The sequence below is a fragment of the Xenopus laevis genome, chromosome 5L (genome assembly GCF_017654675.1).
Source record: "Xenopus laevis strain J_2021 chromosome 5L, Xenopus_laevis_v10.1, whole genome shotgun sequence".
NCBI classification, from domain to species: Eukaryota; Metazoa; Chordata; class Amphibia; order Anura; family Pipidae; genus Xenopus; species Xenopus laevis.
In genome coordinates, this window is record NC_054379.1 from 41,116,612 (window position 1) to 41,138,504 (window position 21,893).

The window sequence follows — 21,893 nt, forward strand, 5'->3', positions numbered from 1 at the left end:
CTTATTCTAAGCAACGTTTCAATTTGCCTTGATTTTTTCTTTCTTATAGTTTTTGAATAATGAGAGGAATGTAATATGCTTCGTTATCGCAAAAACGTTTGCATATTTTTAACTGATTAAGACCTCAATGACTTCCTCACAAAGTTGGCAACCAAACTGCTTTTGCAAACATTTGCAGCGTATGTAATAAAATTTTGCAATCGCAAACCGTTTTTTGCGACTAAATATTTTACGAAACTGTAGAGCAGGTGTTAAAGGTACCCAATGCGCAATTAAGATTCACAATGCCATACAAGCCTAACGAAGAATATTACATTGCAACAGGCAAAGTTTTATTCGCAAAGTTTTGCTCTTTGTGAATTTTATTACATTTCCCCCTATTTGCCTTATTCTTCTGATTCTTTCCAGCTTGCAAATGGTGGTCGCTGACCCCATCCAAAAAACAAACATTTGTAAAGCTACAAATATATTGTTATTACTCATATTTCTATTCAGACCTCTCCTATTCATATTCCAGTCTCTTATTGAAATCAGTGCATGGTTGCTAGGGTAATTTGGACCCTAGCAACCAGATTGCTGAAACTGGAGAGCTGCTGAATAAAAAGCTAAATTCAAAAACCCCAACTAATAATTAGTATGTTATCGAATGGCTGATTCTAAGCAGCTTTTCAATTGGTCAATTTTTTTTATAGTTTTTGAATTAATTCCCTTCTTCTTCTTGCTCTTTCCTGCTTTCAAATGGGGGTCACTGACTCCATCGAAAAACAAATGCTCTGTAAGGCTTCAAATTAATTGTTATTGCTACTTTTTTATTACTCACTTTCAATTCAGGCCTCATCTATTCATATTCCAGTCTCTTATTCAAATCAGTGCCTGGTTACTAGGGTAATTTGGCCCCTAGCAACCAGATTGATGACAGTACAAACTGGAAAGCTGCTGAATGACCCCTTATATAGTAAACCCCAGGTCCTGGCCAATTTTTCCTACAAAATAAATTAAAGCAGCACCAAAATTTAAAAAATTGTATTTATTTTTCTCTGAGCACTTGCAGTTTACATTCATTTTATTGTAATCAATATTTTTATTTTTAGTGGTTTCAGAGATATTTACACTTTTAGACTGCTTATACCAGGCTTCCAGCTCAGCAACTCAGAATCAGAGACCCTCGGCAGACAGTTGTTAACTAGGGTCACTGATACTCTCTGGAAAAGGCTTGCCAGTGTCTCCTATAACTCTCTGCTGCCCAACTGCTTATTCCATCTAGGCTAGTACAAAGCCAGAGTGGGATAGTTATAGTCAATATAGGTGTGGGAGTGTATCACTAACCCTTTTTTTTTTTTGGAAAAAAAATACTGTCTTTGTTTCCATCATTAACACTGAAATCGAGCATCCTTTTAATCAGTGAAATGACAGCTAGGTGGCAGCCCTAAATGGTCTGTGGAGTGAAAGGCATTGCACGGAATGCTCAATTGTGTGCCAAATGTTTTTAAAATGTATTTTGAATGATTTTAGTATTGAGAATGATTAAGGTCTGTGCCTATGGCAGCATCATTATAGGATAACTAAAGCCTAACTAAAGAAGTTGGCTAGTAATGTTGTAAATTGTGTTTTGGGCTTCTCTCACAGCCCAAGGCAACCACAGGCCTTTAGCAGAGAAGATCTGTGTCTCCAAAGATGCCCCAGTAGCTCCCCATCTTCTTTTCTGCTGATTCACTGCACACGCTCTGTGCTGCTGTCAGTTAATGAGCTTAGGGACCGACTCACAATATACAGTACATATAGAATAGAAATGTCACAATATAAGACTGATTAGTAATTAATACAGATAATTACTACATGACAGCACAGAAACCAGAGCAATTAGCATTAGAATTTAAAAATCAGCCCTGTAGCATCAGCTTATATTACAGGCCAACCTCAATTTCTGCCTGATAATTTATGACAACCCCTAAGCTTAGCTTCTCAACAGCTGCTCAGAGCCCACTGAGCATGTGAGTGTCACAGACACTTTCCAAGATGGTGACCCCCTGTGATACATTTTAAGTCCTGGATCATTGCTGCTATTGAGAAGCTGAAACTTTAGACTGGTGCAATAAATTCAGTATATAAAATATGGCATATTTAGCCACATTCATTTTTAGAGTTTACTTCTCCTTTAAGGGGAGCAGCCCTTGGGTGCTTATATGGTAAGTATTTTTTTTTGCTAAATACTTAGCTTACTTACTTTATTATGGTTTGAATGGTAAATTTGAATTAGAATTTTCATGTTGGATTATTGGTCATAATTTGAGTAAATCCAAACTTGAATTCGAATTGGAGATTTATTATACCTTGCCCCTGGGAAGTCAATGGCAGAGATCTGCTGATCATTTGAAGATGTTAAAAGCCTTCCTGACAGAGTTTTTTTCAGAGGAGAAACTCGATTTGAGGTCCGTTCGAATTAGATTTGAGTTTTCGGGTCGATTACATTCATTTTAGTAGTTTTTTTCTTAAATAAGATACCATTCGAGTTTTGAGGTCATTTGAGTTCATTCGATGTAATATAAAAACTTGATAAATATAAACTGATAAACTGATAAATATGCCCTTGCTATCTAAATCTAGCAGCAGAGCTGGCTGTAAGGGGGAGACCGGGTAGCTCTATTTCATAGCTTTTTTGTTCTTTTGGCTGCTACCAGTCCTCACACTGTGTCACACAAGGTGCAAAGATCTGTCCTTTTAGCCCTCAGTCTGTAGACACTTTCTTACTTTACACGTGTCTTAGTTTTAGTTTCTGTACTAACTGAAAATAAAATCTCCATAATGCATACTACTTTCCCCTGAAGAAAAATAAATATATATAAAAAAAGTAAATTAAATTTCCATTTGTTTTGTTTTCATAGAATTTGATGTTGACATATATTTTTCCCCTTTGACATCTAAAATAAACAGAAACTTCCATTTCTTGCATTCTCAGCGAAAAATGGAAAATATTCTATATGCAATTAATCAGCTTGTAAAGAACACTCTTTATTGACCATAAAGCCTACTGTATACGGGGTGTTCTTCACTGCTGCAGAAAACTGCTCTGCAAGGCCGGATCTAGGGGTAGGCAAAGTAGGCATGTGCCTAGGACGCAATCATTGAAGGGTGTACTTCCCTGGAAAATTAGTTTTTTTTGTATTTAGTATGTCACTTGGCATGGCCTTTAATATGAAAAAAAAGTTTGCATATTTTAAAGAAGAGCCATCTGCCCCTGGCGAGATGATTGGTTAGACTGTATTGCTTTCAGTGTATTTTGTCTGCTCCCCTGCAGATGAAGCAGACGTGGGCCCTCCTGCAGCCTCAGGATCTGCTTCCTATGTAGGTAAAAATGGGCTGAGGATCAGTGAAAGGGGCAATTGGGAAGGGGGGGGTGTCCTGTCCTCATTTCTGTCTATTTCACTGGCACTTGATAACAATAATGCACAACACTTTCTGGCCTGGGGCAGTGTGTGACATGCTGTGACATCTTGGGGGGGGGGTTGGGTGGGTCCTGGCAAATGCCAGAGGGGCTGCTATAAGGTGCAATAAAAAGTCAGTATTTAGTGGGCTGGTGGGGGCTGCTTGGGCCTCTGTGTGGGCTGATTGGGCCTCTGTGTACCTGAAATGCCAGGGCCTATTTTAATGCCCAGTCCAGACCTGTTGGGCGGGGATGCTGTGTGTGTGATGTGACCATTTGGGGGGTAGCTGCTATACTGTAACTGTTAGTGATGGACGAATTTCTCCGAAAAATTGTGAAATCAGAAAGTTCATGAAAAAACCGTGATATTTGGATGTTTTCACTCAAAAATCGTGAAATGTGAAGGTTTTCACTAAAAAATCTTGAAAATCTGACATTTTCATGAAAAAATCGTGAAAATCGGAAATTGACAGTGGCGAATCATCACTGGTGAATTTTCGTGGGAGATTCGCGAATTTATTCGCCAGTCGCGAAACGAGGAAATTCGCTTGAATATGTGCCAGGCAAATTTATTCACCCTTCACTAGTAACTGTTTGTGGGGGGTTGTCGGGTGTAGCTGGGACCACGTGGGGGGCGCTGATAGAAGCACTTTCCTTGGGTGTCAAGAGACTTGGCCTAGCCCTGCAGCACTAATCAAAGTGTCTGCCTTTCATCCACAGCCATGGCTTTGGCTGCCCCTGGTATTCAAAGCTGTAAGCAATACATTAAATAATGTCACTTTAAGGCTTGTGACACACAGGCAGATTCGGGGAGATTTAGTCGCGTGGCGACTAATCGCCTCTTCGTCTGGGCGACAATCTCCCCGAACTGCCTTAGTGTGTCTTCCCGTCCGCTATAATGAAAAGTCGCCTCCGCTAAAGCACACATGGAGCTTGGTTCTCCAAAGTCGCCAGAAGTTTCCTCGTGAGGCAACTTCGGAAAACAAAGCGCTGCATGTGCTTTAGTGCAGGCGACTTTTCATTATAGCGGACGGGAAGACAATTTGGGGAGATTGTCGCCAGGCGATTAAGTCTCCCCGAATCTACCCATGTGTCACAACCCTCAAAAGCCATACACAATAAGCTGGAATCAACTTGTACTGATATATACTACAGATATAGCACCTGTTATCCTAGGGACTTGGGGTTTTCCGGATGACAAATCTCTCCGTAATTTGGGTCTTCATACCTTATGTCTCCTATTTAAACATTAAATAAATCCAATAGGCTTTGCTTCCAATAAGAATTAATTATATCTTAGTTTTGATCAACGCTGCGACACGATCCGACAGTAGCATTAGTTACCTTATTTCCGTCGCATGCGACGCCGGCGTTTTTTCGCAGCTCGTTGGATCGCGGCCGAATCGCCCGTGGAGTCCTTCCCTAAGGGACAGAAAAGGAAATGGTGTGATGAAAAAAATGCAGATAGCAGGCCCAGTGTCTGCGTGGGCCACAAAAGTATAATAGAAGTGTTTGTGTTAAAAATATGTTGTTTTGGGGCCCAGGACTTTTTTTTACAATGTCACTGGTGAGACTGAGCAAAATGAATGAACTCAATGCAGAGCAATCATCCCTTTTATATACTAGTTATGACTAGAACTCAAAAACACATCAATGAATTTTTCAGTACTTAGTCTGAATTTCACAATCTCTCTAACATATTCTCAGTGCTCAGAATCCAACACTTAAACTTTCCTCCCCTCGTGTTCCTGGGTTTTTTTTTTTACCCTTTATTGCTCTCCTGTTTGCTATCATGCACTTTTTTTACTGGCAGTCTTGCCCTTTTCTTGTTTTGTTTATTTTTCTGTGCAACACTCCCCTTTGCTCATCTAAATTTTTATGCCAAGAACACAGTTCAAGCCTCCTTACTTTTTCCCAAGAGTCCACTTCTGACCTTCCTGGTGCTAGCTCTTCTGCAGGCTCAGCAGCCCAGAGAACAAAGATCCATTGATTTGTGTATGTGTGTGTTTGTGTTACATGTCATTTTCAAAATAATCCCTAATAATGCTTGCAACAGTCAGTCAAAAGGTGGGGATTTATTTGCTGCATGAAGGAAACACACTGTACTTTGAACACATGTATGAACATCACTTTGTTCAGACTTATGAGATGACATACTCTTATCAAAACTGTCAGTTTATAAGCCAAAATACATGCAACTACAAACTAGGGCTATTTTTTACTACCTAAGGTTTATGGCATATGGAGTATTTTTTTTTTTTTTAAGCAACCATAATTACCTCCTGCCTCCCTCCTTTGACTTGAATGGGAAACATCTGACACGACTGTTCAGCCTGCAAAATTTTGCTTACATTTCTGGCACCACTATTGGAACGGTGATTTGGGAGAATTTTAAGCAGGCTGAAAGTGTCCTGTATAGAGATGCACCGAATCCACTATTTTGGATTCGGCAGAACCCCCGAATCCTTCGTGAAAGATTCAGCTGAATACCGAACCGAATCGTAATCCTAATTTGCATACATTTTTTACTTCCTTGTTTTGTGACAAATAGTCATGCGATTTCCCTCCCTGTCCCTAATTTGCATATGCCAAATTCCAAAAATCCAAATTCTGCTGAAAATGGCCGAATCCCGAACCGAATCCTGGATTTGGTGCATCCCTAGTCCTGTGTTTCATAAGCCAAATAAAATAAGGCAAATAGCATCTATGCACAAAGATAATTCTTATTAAAGATTCAAGCTATGCAATGCATTGGTCATAATGCAACTCAAATAATTACCATTCAACATTTGTAATTATAATTGTCAAGATTTAAATGCATGGTCTGATAATGTTTTCCCTTTAAAACCAAACAACACTATTATCTATGTGCTGCAGGTAGGGTTAGGAAAATAAAGAAAAAGCAGGGCCGACCGGCACTTAAACGAATCCAAAGGACCAGAGAAAATAAGTTAAAAGGAAAATAAGTTAAAAAAATATTTTTATTTATACAAAGTTAAAAGGTATATATATCTGCATCTCCATCTGCCCTACGCGTTTCGCACCCACTTAGGGCACTTAGTCATGGGCTCAGGGTTACCATCCAGCCAACATACTAGTTGGAAATAACTTTGCTCTTATATCCCTGGGCCACCCAGTTACACCTTCAATTACACCCTTCATCCAACCCATAGCCCACAGACATCCTCCACAATGAGGAACCTACAAAAATTTTTAGTTAAAAATGTGACAACCCAAACTGCAGGTCTATTACATTACAGCGTGGCTGCAGGCAAAACAAGTGCAGCCTGTGGATAAGAAATCGGTACTAATAAATAAATGCTCACTACTAAAATAAAACAAAGCCACTCAAACACCCCCTTGTATGCCATTACCATAACTTGTGAAAAAAGCAGAGCTTCTAAGCAAGTGCAATGACCAAAGGAAAAGGGCATACCTAGAAAAAATATATAAAAATATGGCGTTTTAGGTAATGGTTAAAGGGGCAGTTCACCTTTAAATTAACTTTTGAGGGCCGATTCACTAACTTCGAGTGAAGGATTCGAAGTAAAAAAAACGTTGAATTTCGAAGTGTTTTTTGGGCTACTTCGACCATCGAATGGGCTTCTACGACCTTCGACTTCGAATCGAAGGATTCGAACTAAAAATCGTTCTACTAATCGATCATTCGATAGTCGAAGTACTGTCTCTTTAAGAAAAAACTTCGACCCCCTAGTTCGCCATCTAAAAGCTACCGAACTCAATGTTAGCCTATGGGGAAGGTCCCCATAGGCTTTCCTAAGTTTTTTGATCGAAGGATATTCCTTTGATCGTTGGATTTAAATCCTTCGAATCGAAACTATTTGCGCTAAAATCCTTCGACTTAGATATTCGAAGTCGAAGGATTTTAATTCCCAGTCGAATATCGAGGGTTAATTAACCCTCGATATTCGACCCTTTGTGAATTGGCCCCTTAGTATCTTATAGGATGCCCTATTCCTAGCAACTTTGCAATTAGTCTTCATTTTTTTTTTTTTTTTCAGTTGTTTAACTCCCCACTTTGCTTTTTCAGCAGTTGTTTGTTTGCTAAGGTTTTATGTAACCTAGTAACCAGTCAGTGGTTTGAGCAAGAGACTGGAATATGAATAGAAGAGGAACTGATTAAAATATAAGGATTAAAATGTAACAATAATAATAAAATTGCAGCCTCCTGGAGCAATAGTTTTAGGCTGCCGGGTTCAGTGGTAATAGCGCTCAAAAGCTGCAATCTATAGAGCCAGTCTCAAGGGCCAAAGTCTCTTGGAATATAGCCCCCAGTCCACAAGGGCCTAAATATCACGTTTCAAAAATTATACTCCAAAGAGTTCTATTCAGAGTTAAAAATCAATATTTTTATTGAATACAAAATTTAAAAAAGTACCAGTTGGTATGAAATGCGTAAGGCGGAACATCAATGGGTCTGTATGCCTACTTTTTTTAATTTTGTATTTAATAAATTAATGATTTTTAACTGCTGGGTTCGGTGACCCTCATTGGAAGGCTTGAAAGAGGCAGAAGAGGAAGGCATATTATTTAAAAATGATTTAAAAAAAAAAATAAAATAATGAAAATCAATTGCAAAGTTGCTACGAATAGGACATTCTAACATACTACAGTAAAAGTTAACTTAAAGGTGAACTATCTCTTCAAATTCAGTGCATAGTTTTTTTATAGTGCATAGTCTTAGTCAAATATGGTACAAGTATGTGATACGTTATGCGTAAACCCATTATCCAGAAAGCTCTAAATTACAGAAACTCCGTCTCCCATAAATATTCTGGATAGTATCTCCAATACCTGTACTGTAAACAGTGAGCTATAAGTCTAATTGTACCACTTCTAGTTCTCCAACATCAAGCAGCAAACTTTCAATGCGTTCTGTTTTAAAAGACAATTTACACTTATTATTGCCTTATCTATTAATCAGACATAAATAATTATACAACTTGCTGAAATGAGAAATAGCATTCTACATCTTTTAGAACTGCGTCGAATTCTCTTGAAAATAAATGAAACTGTTTTCTTAGCAATATCAAAATAAAAATAAATGAAACACATTATAATTTGAATGATTACCCCCTGGACACAATAGATTCATATAATTTTGCATGCATGCTAAATGAAATGAATAAGCAGTAGGTGGAAATCACACAGCGAGCCTTTGGCAATGATTGTGCTAAATAAAGTCAGGAATGCTTCTAATTTCACATATTATTTAAAATTCAATAGCCTATATAGGTTTATAGAAAACAGGTATGGGACCTGTTATACAGAATGCTCGGGACCTGGGGTTTTCTGGATAATGGATCTTTCCGTCATTTGGATCTTTATACCTTAAGTCTACTAGAAAATCATGTAAATATTAAACAAACCCAATAGGATTGTTTTGCATCAAATATGGATGAATTATATTTTAGACTCAAGTACACGATACTGTTTTATTATTACAGAGAAATAGGAAATCCTTTTAAAAAATTTGGATTACTCCATTACAATGGAATCTATGGAAGATGTTCATTCTGTAATTTGGAACTTTTTGGATAACCGGTTTCTGGATAACAGATCCCATACCTGTACCATAACAATAAAACACTAAAATGGAAAGATTAAATCATAATTGTACTATATATATATATATATATATATATATATATATATATATATATATATATATATATATACCTAGTATTTTTTTTGCAGTAAATCCATGCCACACAGGGGCTTATTAATTAATCCTGGGAAAATTTGAACCAGTGCAACAATTCATAGAAACCAGCAATTAGCTTTGATGATTAGTCTACTGCAAGTGAAGGAAGAAAATGGGTTGCAATTGGTCACTGCACTAGTACAAATCTGTTGATAAATGAGCCCCGCAGAGTTTATAATCTGATACTTAACAGCTATAGGATATAAAGTTACATGTGCTATTGTCAAGGAACCCCCAAGGGCATCAAGACCATGGGACCTGAACACAGCCCAGTGTTGTATCTGCTGCTTTGCCTGCCCTAGTTTCATTTTTTGAGCTACTATATATATATATATATATATATATATATATATATATATATATATATATATATATATGCCGCATTTCACCATCAAAGTTTTTTTGCGAAAATGCGACAAAGATCTGCCATGGAAAAATTTACCGTAACAAAAAAGTCTTTAATGCATTTGGACAAAAAAGTCGCCATAAGAAAAAACACCAATTGACTTTAATGCATTTGGACAAAAATGTCGCAGAGACAAAAAAAAGTTGCCACAAGAAAAAATTCCCATCGACTGTAATGCATTTGGGGTGAGAAAAATTGTTGTGCGTGTAAAAAATTGTTGCATGTAAATTGTTGCAGTTTCGTGAATTTTTCTGCGAAACGGGACAGATTCTCTCATCACTAATATCTGTAATAGTGTATACAATTCTACTGATACCTGAAAACAATGTAAAGAACTTTATTGAAAGAGGAGAATACATTTGTTTCAATTTTCATACTTCATATTATGAGCCTTTGTGGGCAAGGCCCTCATTCCCAACTGCTTTGGTTTGCCTGTATGTCAGTTATGATGTACCTCTATATGGAACCCGTGAAGAAGCGTGCAAGGTTGGCCCGAACCCGCCCAACTGGGTCGGCCCGCACATCACTACTCCCAGGAATTGCAAAATGTATACAATTTTACTAGATTCAGCACTAAAGTATTTTGCATTTAATTTAGAACGCCAAAGAGAAGAATTGTATTTTGAAAAGTAACGTAATAAGTGGTGTTAACCAGAGCAACCCTAGTCTATCACCCTGCAGCATGATTATCCCAAATCTTCTGTGAGGGCTACTAACCCTGGTCTAGTGGGCCGGCAGGGACGCTCGCCGCTCTCTCGGCGGGGACGTCCACCACGCCGGTCTTCCTCTTCTCAAGTGCCGGTTCCCTAGTGCGCGCTCTGCTAGATTTAAAGGCGCAGTCGCGCTGGTGTGATGACGCCAGCACGCATTGGTGCGAAATTCAAACACTATAAAAGGGAATTCCAGTGTGTAATTCTTTGCCCGTTATAGGTTTTCTCCTATTGAGTTCCTGGTGCTTCTGTGCTATTTAGCTTCTGTTTCCTGATATCTGATTTCCTGTTGTGACTCCTGCCTGTTCTAAGACTATCCTGACTTCTGGAATCCTGACCCTGCCTGGTAACCGACTCTTCTGTATCCGTATCCCCCTCTGGTTTGACCTTTGCCTGTCTGACTCCGCTTGGACTCTGCCTGCCTCGACCTACCCTGATTGACTACGCCTTTTGTCCGATTAGCCGAGGGCTCCTCCTGAGGTGAAAGGCGGCTGTTAAAGTCGGAAGCAAGAGCTGAGAACAGGGTGCTTAGCATTGGTTCGGGATTTAGGGTGCCGACCGTGACACCTTCTTCCTGAAGAAGTGTCATGGAATTTTTTACCATTCCAAAAGTTGCATTGGATTCTTACAGGCCAACATGGGTTAGGAAAGAAAGCAGTGATGGCTAACAAAATAAGTTACCGGCTATCAATGGCCTGGTGGTTAGACCTGACAAAGACACAAGCTTTTCACTGAATACAACTGTAAAAGGTTGCAAGATGTAATATTTACCTATACCTTCTATAGGGAGAAATATACTTAGGGGCCGATTCACTAAGCTCGAGTGAAGGATTTGAATGAAAAATACTTCGAATTTCGAAGTATTTTTTGGGTACTTCGACCATCGAATGGGCTACTTCGACCTTCGACTACGACCTTCGACTTCGATTCGAACGATTCAAACGAAAAATCGTTCGACTATTCGACCATTCGATAGTCGAAGTACTTTCCCTTTAAAAAAAACTTCGACCCCCTACTTCGGCAGATAAAACCTACCGAAGTCAATGTTAGCCTATGGGGAAGGTCCCCATAGGCTTGCTAAACTTTTTTCGATCGAACGAAAAATCCTTCGATCGATCGAACGAACGTTTAGCGATTTCAATTCGAGGGTCGAATTTCGAAGTATTTTTTACTTCGAAATTCGACCCTTAGTGAATCTGCCCCTTAGAGTATGGAAAACAGGTTTATCTTTGTTGAATTTTCTGGTCTATTTAAACAATCCTCCGCAGTTAACAAAGGAATACTGGGTTTCATTGAGAGTGTAGCATTTGATCTGTCCCACGTGGCATGAACTTTTAAGGTGGCTAAACACGGCTGATAAAAGCTGCCGATATCTATCAGACAAGATTTATTTGCCAGAGAACAAGGATTGCAACAGCAATGGGTCAGTGACTGGGTCAACCTGATTTTGCCCAGCATGTGGGTGACCAAATAGTGCACAGATCTTTCAGGGTATGGTCAGCTGTACTGCACTTAGCAGCAGACTATTGTCCATAACTACACATCGCCCATTACAATCTAACTCCTATTCCTGCAATAAGAGAGACAGATTGTGAAAGAGTCATTTCCATGAGATGTAAATTATACAAAATTGTGTTTTACAGGAAGAAGAAGCGCCACAGGTCTCTCTACATTTAGCAGTGCAGTTTCCCGGAGCGGATGCAAGGTGAAGAGTGCAGCCAAACCCAAGACAGAAGTGTTCTCTTGAAGAAGGGCACATAAAAGTACTTAAAATATAAAACAATGTAAAATATGCAATTGCATGAAAACTACATACTACAGGTATGGCACTGTTTTCCAGAATGCTCGGGAGTGCTTTCCGCAAAATGGATCTTTAGACCTTTGGTCTACTAGAAAATCATGTAAACATTAAATAAACCCAATAGGCTGGTTTTGCCTCCAATAAGGATTATTTATATCTTAGTTGGGATCAAGTACAAGGTACTGTTTTATTATTACAGAGAAAAAGGAAATACATTTTAAAAATGTGGATTATTTGGATAAAATGGAGTCTTCGGGAGACGGCTTCTGGATAACAGGTTTCTGGATAAGGGTCCCTTACCTGTACTACACTACTATACAACTACAGTATATAAATGCCTGCATTGAAATGGAAGTAAAGTATCTAGAATTTCCTGGGCCGCATAAGCAGTTTTTTTAGGCACTACCCTGTGCCCCAGGCCTCACAGAAGATAATTTGTTCTGTAATTAGATATTCAAAATTTTTCACTGGGTATTCTACACAGCCAGATGTCCCAGAAACCTCTGGGACAGAACAAAGTGTTTTAATACAACTTTAAAATATCAGGTTTAAAGTGTTTAGTGTGTATATATATATATATATATATATATGTGTGTGTGTGTGTGTGTGTATATATATATATATATATATGTGTGTGTATATATGTGTATATATATATATATATATATATATATACACACACTGTATAGTATGTTTTCTGTTAAACAGATAATAATCCAAGTGAAAATCCTTACTATACATTCAAGCACATAATAAATCTGGGCCTGTGCAATTTTGATTCCCAAACATATTAGTAACATCCAAAAACCCTACTGTTTCTAATTCTCTTCCACAAGACTATTCATATGTAGACAAATGAAAAATATGTTTGAAAAGACATTTTTATAACACTAGTTAAAAAAGAAAATAGATTATAATATATGACATATATGTGGAAAATGCTAACACTCTCCCCATAGAATCATACAAAATATAGGATTAGCTTGCTATTTCGCCAACCACTAATCCCCAGTATGAATTTTAAAATAGCTTGTCAGATATGTGGTTACACTGGATAGTCTTGGTTGGTCAGGGATATATTAAACTGTTTTGTTACTATACTTTATAAAATCCAAAACTGGCCAAGTAATATAAAAAATGCACCTCAAGAGCACTCTGAAGTATGTGTCAAATGTAATAACATTTCCAGTTTTAGGGAAAACTTGATTAATGCAGGTTTATTCGGAAGCCAACTTGGCATTGCATTGTAGAAGTGAATTATGCCATTTTTCCATTCTTATTTGGCATACTGTGATCTCTAAGAGACTATAAAACATTTGAATTGTTCAAGTAGGTCATGTAGAATGCATGAAACTTAAATAAAAGTCTACTGGTTTTTTGGACCAAAATCTAAAAGAAAAGTTCGGACTCTACATTTCAGTTGACATATATATAGTTTGTTGAAATATATTATTATTGTAACGGATACAGGAATCCACATAAATGGCGGCGTTCCTTTCTAAATTAAGAGCGATGATTTATGAAAAAATATTATGGTTTAAAATTGCACAGATGTATCCAGTAAAATAATAGCTGCCTGGAAAAAAATATTTGAATTATAATCTGAAATTGTATTGCTTTATTTTTTCCTACAGGAAGAAGGGATGACAAAAATGAACAAAGGAGAACCACACCAAATAGGAGGCAAAACATAAAGAAGAAAGTCTTATTATCTTCCCTAAAACCAAACAAAAGAACTGAAAGAGAGAAGTTTAACTGCAGGTGGGTCTGATTTACTAAGTACAGGTATTGGATCCGTTATCCGAAAACATGTTATCCAGAAAGCTCCGTCTCCCATAGATGCCATTTTATCCAAATAATCCATTTTTTTAAAAATGATTTATTTTTTCTCTGTAATAATAACAGTACCGTGTACTTGATCCCAACTGATATAATTAATCCTTATTGGAAGCAAAACCAGCCTATTGGGTTTATTTAATGTTCACATGATTTCCTAGTAGACTTAAAGTATGAAAATCCAAATTATGGAAAGATCAGTTATATGGAAAACCCCAGGTTCCAAGTATTCTGGATAGTAGGGTCCAATACCTGTACTGGTCATGTGTTCCATGCAGTAACAATAGTTTTCAGATGTATCAGTCTCCTTTCATGCTGGAATTTTCGGTTCCACGGCAGAAAAAAAATTGCCAGAATCAATAACCCGCCCCCTGCCCTGTTATCATTTGGAAGGGTAACATAACAGGGGTCATCTATCTAATAGTATGCCCATGCCAGCAAAGATATGTGGGTAAGACCAAAAGAAGTCTGACGACACTCATCTCTGAAACAGGAATATCACAACTCATATGAAGAGGAGATTAAATCAGGAGGGCAAGCTAACCCCCTATTAGTAAACACTATTTAAAATATCACAGTGGTGATCCTAAGGGTACCAAAGTGTTACAAAGGGTAAAATGGGGTGATTGATGATATTCCTGGTGCAGATAAATGAATATTATAATCTGCATAATTTTACCTAAATGGTCTCAATGAGAGTTTATCATTGCAGGTCTTCATTCCCTAATTTCTCCATGGTCTGCTTGGAACACAGAACAGTGGGGTGTAGCTGTTACCAACAGAAGGCAGGACACAACAAGGTCTCAATGAGAGTTTGCATCATTGCAGGTTTTTATTGCCTAATTTCTATGAGCATGGGAAATTGATTAATATGATCTATTCCTTCTCCTAATTAAGGCAACATAGAGAATTGGAGCCTACTTTTCAGATTGGAGAATATGATCATGCTCCATTTTTGATAAGGGCAAAAGCGACAGCATTGGAGCCAGTGGTAATGCATTGGTGGGAGTTGGTGTTGGTGATGCAGCAACTTGATTTACATCAACATCAACAATAACATCATGATATAGGAGGGACACAGCCTGTTTAAATATTGGATATTTGCCTTTGGCAAAGCCAATTAAGAGGTGAAACACATAGCAAGAGCGGGGTGATGCACTTATCTATCCTTAAAATAATCTTTTTTGGGTGGCCTAATTATACATGATAAAGTTGGTGGGTGGTGGTGTTACGGGGGTATGATGAGCTCAACTAGAACATTTTAAAGGTAATAATGAAAAAGGGCCACAAAGCAAATCCTTACCCTTGGTTGTGGTGGGCAAAATTATACAGAAGTTCTGTGAAAAGATTTTGCAGGGTGGCATGCAGTGCTGATTGTTTTGTGCTTTGCATTTCTTCAGTAAATAGGCCCATGGACTTAATAGAAGTACCCCTTTCATCTGCAAGCCAGGAACCTTTTGTTACTAACATGGCACTATGGCACAGTTTCAGTACTGTTCAGTGCATTATAAAATAGCTGACAGCACAGCAATCCAAAATCAGTATTTAAAATTCGCCACTAATTATTAATCTGTTTTAGTGCAGATGCACTTGCTACAATCTGCCCACAATCAACAACCCCCGGGAATTTTGTGTAATTTGTAAGGGCCCTTACACACGGGCGGAATTACCTGCGCTCCCCTGCGTTGCTCTTTCTTCCGTTCAGCCGCAGGGGAGCGCAGGAGTAGATGCACTCAATTATTGTGAAGGGGGCTGTACTCACACAGACGCATGTAAGCGCCGAACGCAGGTTGCGTCCCACCTGTATTTGCCGTTTACATGCGTCTGTGAGTACAGCCCCATTGACAATAATTCAGTGTGTCTACTCCTGCGCTCCCCTGTGGCTGAACGGAAGAAAGAGCAACGCAGGGGAGCGCAGGCAAAAAAGGCCGTGTGTAAGAGCCCTAAAAGTCTAAACATTTTAAGGATATAATCCATATTTTCTATGCAACATCTATTCTTAAACCGTATGAAGCAAGTAATACCAAAGGACAGACAATGTATTTGCCTTGTTAAGACCAGGAATGAGGAGTGGCATCTGATTTGCTGATGAAATATTATGAAGGTAACAAATGAAGGTTAAAAGCACTCTGCTTAATTAAATATCCAGGGCATTGTGGGACAACTCTGCATGTTCTCTGTGCTCCATGAATCAGTTCTCAGCTCTTAATATGCAATGCACAGTTCATGTATCTAATACCTTATATAAAGTGACAGATTGTAATGAGCATATAAATGACAATTAAGAAAAGAATGATAATTCCATGTAATGAATAACAAATAAAGTATATGCCAAAGGGGTAATTTACCAATGTTCTGGAGGCAGTGCTTATTTATACAGTATGTGTCCAGGGAATTACACCTCAGTCATGATTAAAACTCCGGGGCAGGGTGCAGCAATGTATTTAACACCTATGGTTTAGGACTCTGCTGCAACATGCACCTCCTGATACTCACCAACTTACACACAAGATGGGCAAGTTTAGTGGTGGGTGGGATATGGGATTTTCCTTCTAAATTTTGTTTAGAACAAGGAAAAATTGATATCTCTCTAAAAATGATTTTAGTAAACATAAGGGACATGCCCTGTAGCAACTCTGTCTGCACAGGGTTGATTTATAAGAGTCTGATTAGCAAAATGCTCTGCTGAATGCTATAGAGAGAGGAATATAAGCAAGACAGAAACCCCTTTATAATATCAATATGATCCTCAGTTCCTGTCCTAGTAGTGCCTTTGCTTAGTCTGTTATAGATTTTAAACTCTAATCCCATATACTGTATATTTTTCCACCACTTTTTTCTTCGTATTTTAACTCCTTCCTCTTTTACCCCCATGGAGTAAGTAAACATCCTACTCTCCATTCCCTAAGTGTATCCTATATCCCAGCCTATATTGATGAACACTTTCCATCTTCTAAAATAACACTTTAGAAAAAGAAGGGCTACCTAACCTTTAGTGAGAATGTATGTTTGCTAAACCAATGGATTTAGGATAATGCAGCCATTAGTCCCCTCGCTTCCTTCATCTATCATGGAACAAATACCATGTAAGAGACTAAACAGAGCTCTTCCTTTTTTTCCCTCAAATTTTCCATTTTCATTTTATTCCCTCTACAAAATCATTTCCTGAAAGTGTTTATTTTTTCTTTGCAAATAGCAATAACATGACATTAGTATAGCAATGATGCAAGGCCAAAATTCCTATGCAGAAAAAAAAGGGAATGAGTTCTAAGGGCACAGCACAGCTTTTGATCAGCTAAAACCAAATTTCAAGGACTTGGACTATGATTCGTTTTTGCAGAGGTTAAAGTGGGGATAGCGCTGACTTGACGAGCACCTGAACCAGTTTAGAAAGATCAAATAAAATTTGCAGGATAATTAGGGTTGATGGGATCTAAAGTGTGAAGCGTTTCAGCTGTTACTGTTATGTAATGGAAGAATTGATGTTAAATTACATGTAGCATGTTCCCTAAGTTAAATAAAAAAAACATGTTCTAAAACCCAAGTAAAAGAAGGAAAGCCTTTCTTATAAAGTTGCTTTTATTTTAACAGTTTTCATAAAATGCTGTTATGTCCACTTTGCATGGCAACACTGCCCTCTTATGGTTAACAGTATTATTTAATGAATTAGATATAGAACTATTTAGTAAAATTGGGGAAGAACAGTATTATTTAATGAATTAGATGTAGAACTATTTCGTAAAATTGGGGAAGAACAGTATTATTTAATGAATTAGATGTAGGACTATTTAGTAAAATTGGGGAAGAAAAACTGAAAATAATGAGGAGGCAGAAGGAATGTGTTGTTTAATAATTGAGGGAAATGCAGAAGCAGGAGGGTATATTACGAGGGGTGCAGGGGCAGCTTTGGTATCCGAGGGTCCCATGTACACACTGCATGGTATAAATACAGGAAGGCCATGGAACACTTCTAACATCAAAGCCCAGACCAACAAGCCCTCCAATTAAATCTATACAATTTATCACTACCTAACTGTGTAGTATATTACCATTATGGGAGTTTTATATATCGTAGCCCCATGGGGGGCATGGGGTTATACATTTTTTTTACATAACATAGCCTTGTCAAAGTACAGATGTCTGCGGTTAGACATAGCCCAATCTGGAGGTCAGTCAAGTTACCTGTAGAAATAAAGCGGGTGTTCACCTTTGAGTTAACTTTTAGTATGATGCAAAGAGTGATTTTTATAAGATAATTTGCAATCACTTCACTTTTTGTTCAGCAACTCTCTAGTTTGGAATTTCAGTAGTTATGTGGTTGCTAGGGTTTAAAATGCCTTAGCAACCAGGGAGCCAAACACTAGCGAAGTTGCACTAGCGTTACTGCGCCAAGCGAATCGAAGTTGCGGTAGCGTTGGCTAATTAGCATACGGCGGGAAGTTAAAGTAGAATGGACGTATATGTTGCAGCAAATACATTACACTACACAAGCCCGGGAAACCTTAATAAAAGAAAATAGAGTTGTTATATTGTCCTACACATGATCCCAGTGTATAGTTTATGTGCCATATGTTAGGAAATGTAGGGGGGAAGCTGGTTACCACAAAAAAATGTACGCTATTTTTCAGCCTATCACCCTTAAAAAGGAAAAAATGCTAGCGATTTTCTACTCTATTGCACTTCGCCTGGTCTGGGGTGGCGCAGGCAAGTCTGGCGCAAGAGGTAACCTTTAGTAAAATCTGCATCTTGAATTTGCGTAGTTACGTCCATTCACCATAGCGCAAATTCGCCAGGCATTAGGGAGCGAAGTACCGCTAGAGTCTATCTCCTTCGCTAGTGAAGTTACGCCAGAGACCGAAAAATCTGTGAATTTCCGAAATGACGTCACACCTGCGTTAGTCACTTCGCCCTTTAGTAAATTTGCCACTATATTGTCTCTGCTTTGTGGGCTGTGTTTTTAAATTCTCTCTCAAAATGGAGCATTGTCTAAAATATATGACCACTTGACATCAGATTTAAATTTTGTAAAATATTGGGAAAGTGATCTAAGGCTGTGTTTTGATGATTACAGTAGGGTATTTTAAATATTCTAAAAATGTTCTATTAACATATCCATGAAACTTCTCAAAAGATATTTCATAAATGGTATTCAGTTCCTGAAAAACTAACTGGTACCCCTCAGTGTTCCCCTTATGTTTCAGAGCATGTGGTCAAGAAGAGTCTGGTGGGAATGCCCCCTATTAGCATGGTTCTGGGTACGGGTCTATTTCCTCCAGACAAATGTTACAGAGCTTTCTCTTCAGAAGAACCCTGTGGAAGCCCTTTTAAATAAAAGCTTGTTGGGAGGCAAAAAAATACTTGAGACTAGTTACCTATATATTTTCTGCAGCGAAGCAAACCATAGTGAAACCCTGGAAGACTAATTCATTAGCTATAGAATTGGTACATTTAGGGGCAGATTTATAAAAGGTCGAAGTGAAAACTCTAATTAAAAAAAAATCAAATTTCAAGCTAATTTTTGTGTACTTCGACTAGGGAATAGTCAAATTCGACTTCTCCCATTCGCTATCTAAAACCTTGCAGTTTTAGCCTATTGGGGACCTCCTAGAACCTATATGGCGTCAATTGGTGAACTTTGAAAAATCTACGGTTTTTTGGGGAAAAACTTTGAATTGTACGTTATTACTTCGATTTATATAATTCGAATTTGATCGAAAATGGACCTATTCGTTCGAAAACAAACCTATTCAACCAAAAAAAAAAACTTTGATTTAATTTTGGTTGGTCTTTTTGAAGTTTTTCAAATTCGAAATTCGACCCTTGATAAAATCTGTCCTCAATGAGGAAAAGTGCAGCAGCTTTTTTCAATAGCTCTTCCACACGTTTATCTTATATTTGAGTTTTGCTTCTCTGAAGCAGGAGACAGACAGTGAAAAGTCATGTGTGGTTGGGGTTTGCAATATCTACAGCAGGGGTGTCCAAACTACGGCCCGCGGGCCAACTGCGGCCCGCGATCCATTTTAAATTGGCCCGCATCAAATTCCTAAAAGATACAGGGAGCAAGCCAAGACCTAATCTCCCAGCGACCGCAGACCAACTAACTAACTGGGAGGCGGCGCAGCGCTGTAAACGTCACCACGTCCAGCACGGCAGGCACCTCATTCCCTCTGATTACAGTCCCTGGAGAGGAGAGAGACTGCTGCTGCTGCTGTGCCGGCATGCCCCGCCCCCCACTTCGCTGGCTGGCCTGTGAGGAGACTGGGTGTGTGAGAGTGTGGACGTCACTAGAGCTGTGCTGCCCAGGCACGCCCCCCTCCCCACGGCTTCACTCTGGCTGGCTGGAGTCAGACTGTAAGCCTGCCCTCTGGAAAGTGGGTGGGGACTGGGGAGACAGCGTGTGGACGTCTCAGGAGACTGAGAGAGGCTGCCTGCTGCAGTGTGCTGCCATTCACCATGACTACGAGGTAAAACTCAGTCAGAGTCAGTCTGTGCAGGAGACTTCTGTTCTTCTGCACTCACACAGCACACTCCTCCACAACTTCTCTCTCTGGCTGTCAGAGTGAGCTACAGAGGGGTGGAGGAGAAAGGGGGGAAGTTTGCCAGTCCCAGGCAAGTAGCCTGTACACAGATTGCCAGTCCAGGCCTGTATGAGCATTATGGTTAGGCACAGTGTTATGTAATCGTTCTGGTGCAGATGCAGGAAGCTTGTCAGGGCTGATTTGTGTGGTAAATAATTATTTATTATCCCCTCAAGTATAAGCTGAAACAAACTATTGTACATTAGAGTTGCCCTGTCCATTTTGGGGCCTCCCTTTCTTTTGTGCTCCCAGATAATGGAACAATTAGAATGGTCGGCCCCCACACATTTTCACTTCACCAAATCTGGCCCTCGTTGTAAAAAAGTTTGGACACCCCTGATCTACAGTAACTAGTGTGCACTAGTCCCCCATGCAAAAAAAAAATCAGCAACCTCTGTTAACCCAAAACAAGTTACAAATAGATGCTACAGTGTCCCAGCTGCATTTCATATGACAGGGGTGTTAAAAAGTCCTCACTTATGAATCTCCAGTTCTTTGGCTTTTTAATTTAGAGAGGGCAATAGTGCTCGCAACACTTATGAATCATCCTCAAAGCTGTATACATTGCCCATTGAATGTATATATTCTTACAGCAGGCATTTCTACATTCAGTTTTTCATTAATTCTGGAGCTTTAATCCTTTTTAAAATAAGTGGCAAGCTGCACTGAAAAGGATATCCCTGCTGCAGTCTAGAAATCCTTCTATTCAGGGCACACGCATGTGCAATTAATCTGAGCAGTGCCCTGCTCAAGCCCACAACGATCTTCTGGCTTCCCTGCAAAGAGAGAATGTTCGGGTCACGTGGTCTAACCGTACGTCATCCCTGACCTCTCTGCCCCCAAAGCTCCTGCGCTCGTTTTTTTTTTTTACAGCTTAACAGGGAGCGGATAACAAGAGGGCAAGCAATTATAACCAGCGTTCGGGTCTGTCTGACTGAGGTCTGTAGTAATACATTACTAATTTTTTTAAAAGCACAATTCTATAACATTGATTTATTTTATTTTTTTCACACACTAGCGATGAACCCTGGGGCGGAAGTGACACTGCAATTTTAAAATGGTGGCGTCAAAGTTTCACCTATGTCCAAATTTCAGAATACTTGTGCATGTAGATGGTAATAATATTGAACTTTTCAATGCAGCGTTTCAGGAGGGGATGTAATGGCTAAAAGATAGAGCTAGGTTGTTTTTTTTAAGTTTCCTTCTCCTATAAGGGTATAATCACATTATCTGCAGGCCCGGATTTGTGCAAAGGCCACCAAGGCCAGGACCAAGGATTTTAGGGGGGCGGAATGATGTTCAACCACACCCACATTTTTTCAGAAACACTGGAGATGCACAGGAGATATGATAGTTTTAAATTTCCCGTGCGCCAATACCCATTGCTTTGGTCCCAATGACCAAAATTTGCCCGAA

The 21,893-nt window shown here is 38.9% G+C and overlaps 1 long non-coding RNA gene across 1 annotated transcript in view; it reads right to left on the minus strand.

Moving 5' to 3' along the window:
- Positions 1-21,893, minus strand: part of LOC108716642 — a 63,009-nt gene that overhangs the window by 20,106 nt on the left and 21,010 nt on the right. Inside the window, exon 8 of the long non-coding RNA XR_001935720.2 lies at positions 4,766-4,843. This is a non-coding gene — a long non-coding RNA (uncharacterized LOC108716642). The remainder of the gene's footprint in view (positions 1-4,765; positions 4,844-21,893) is intronic.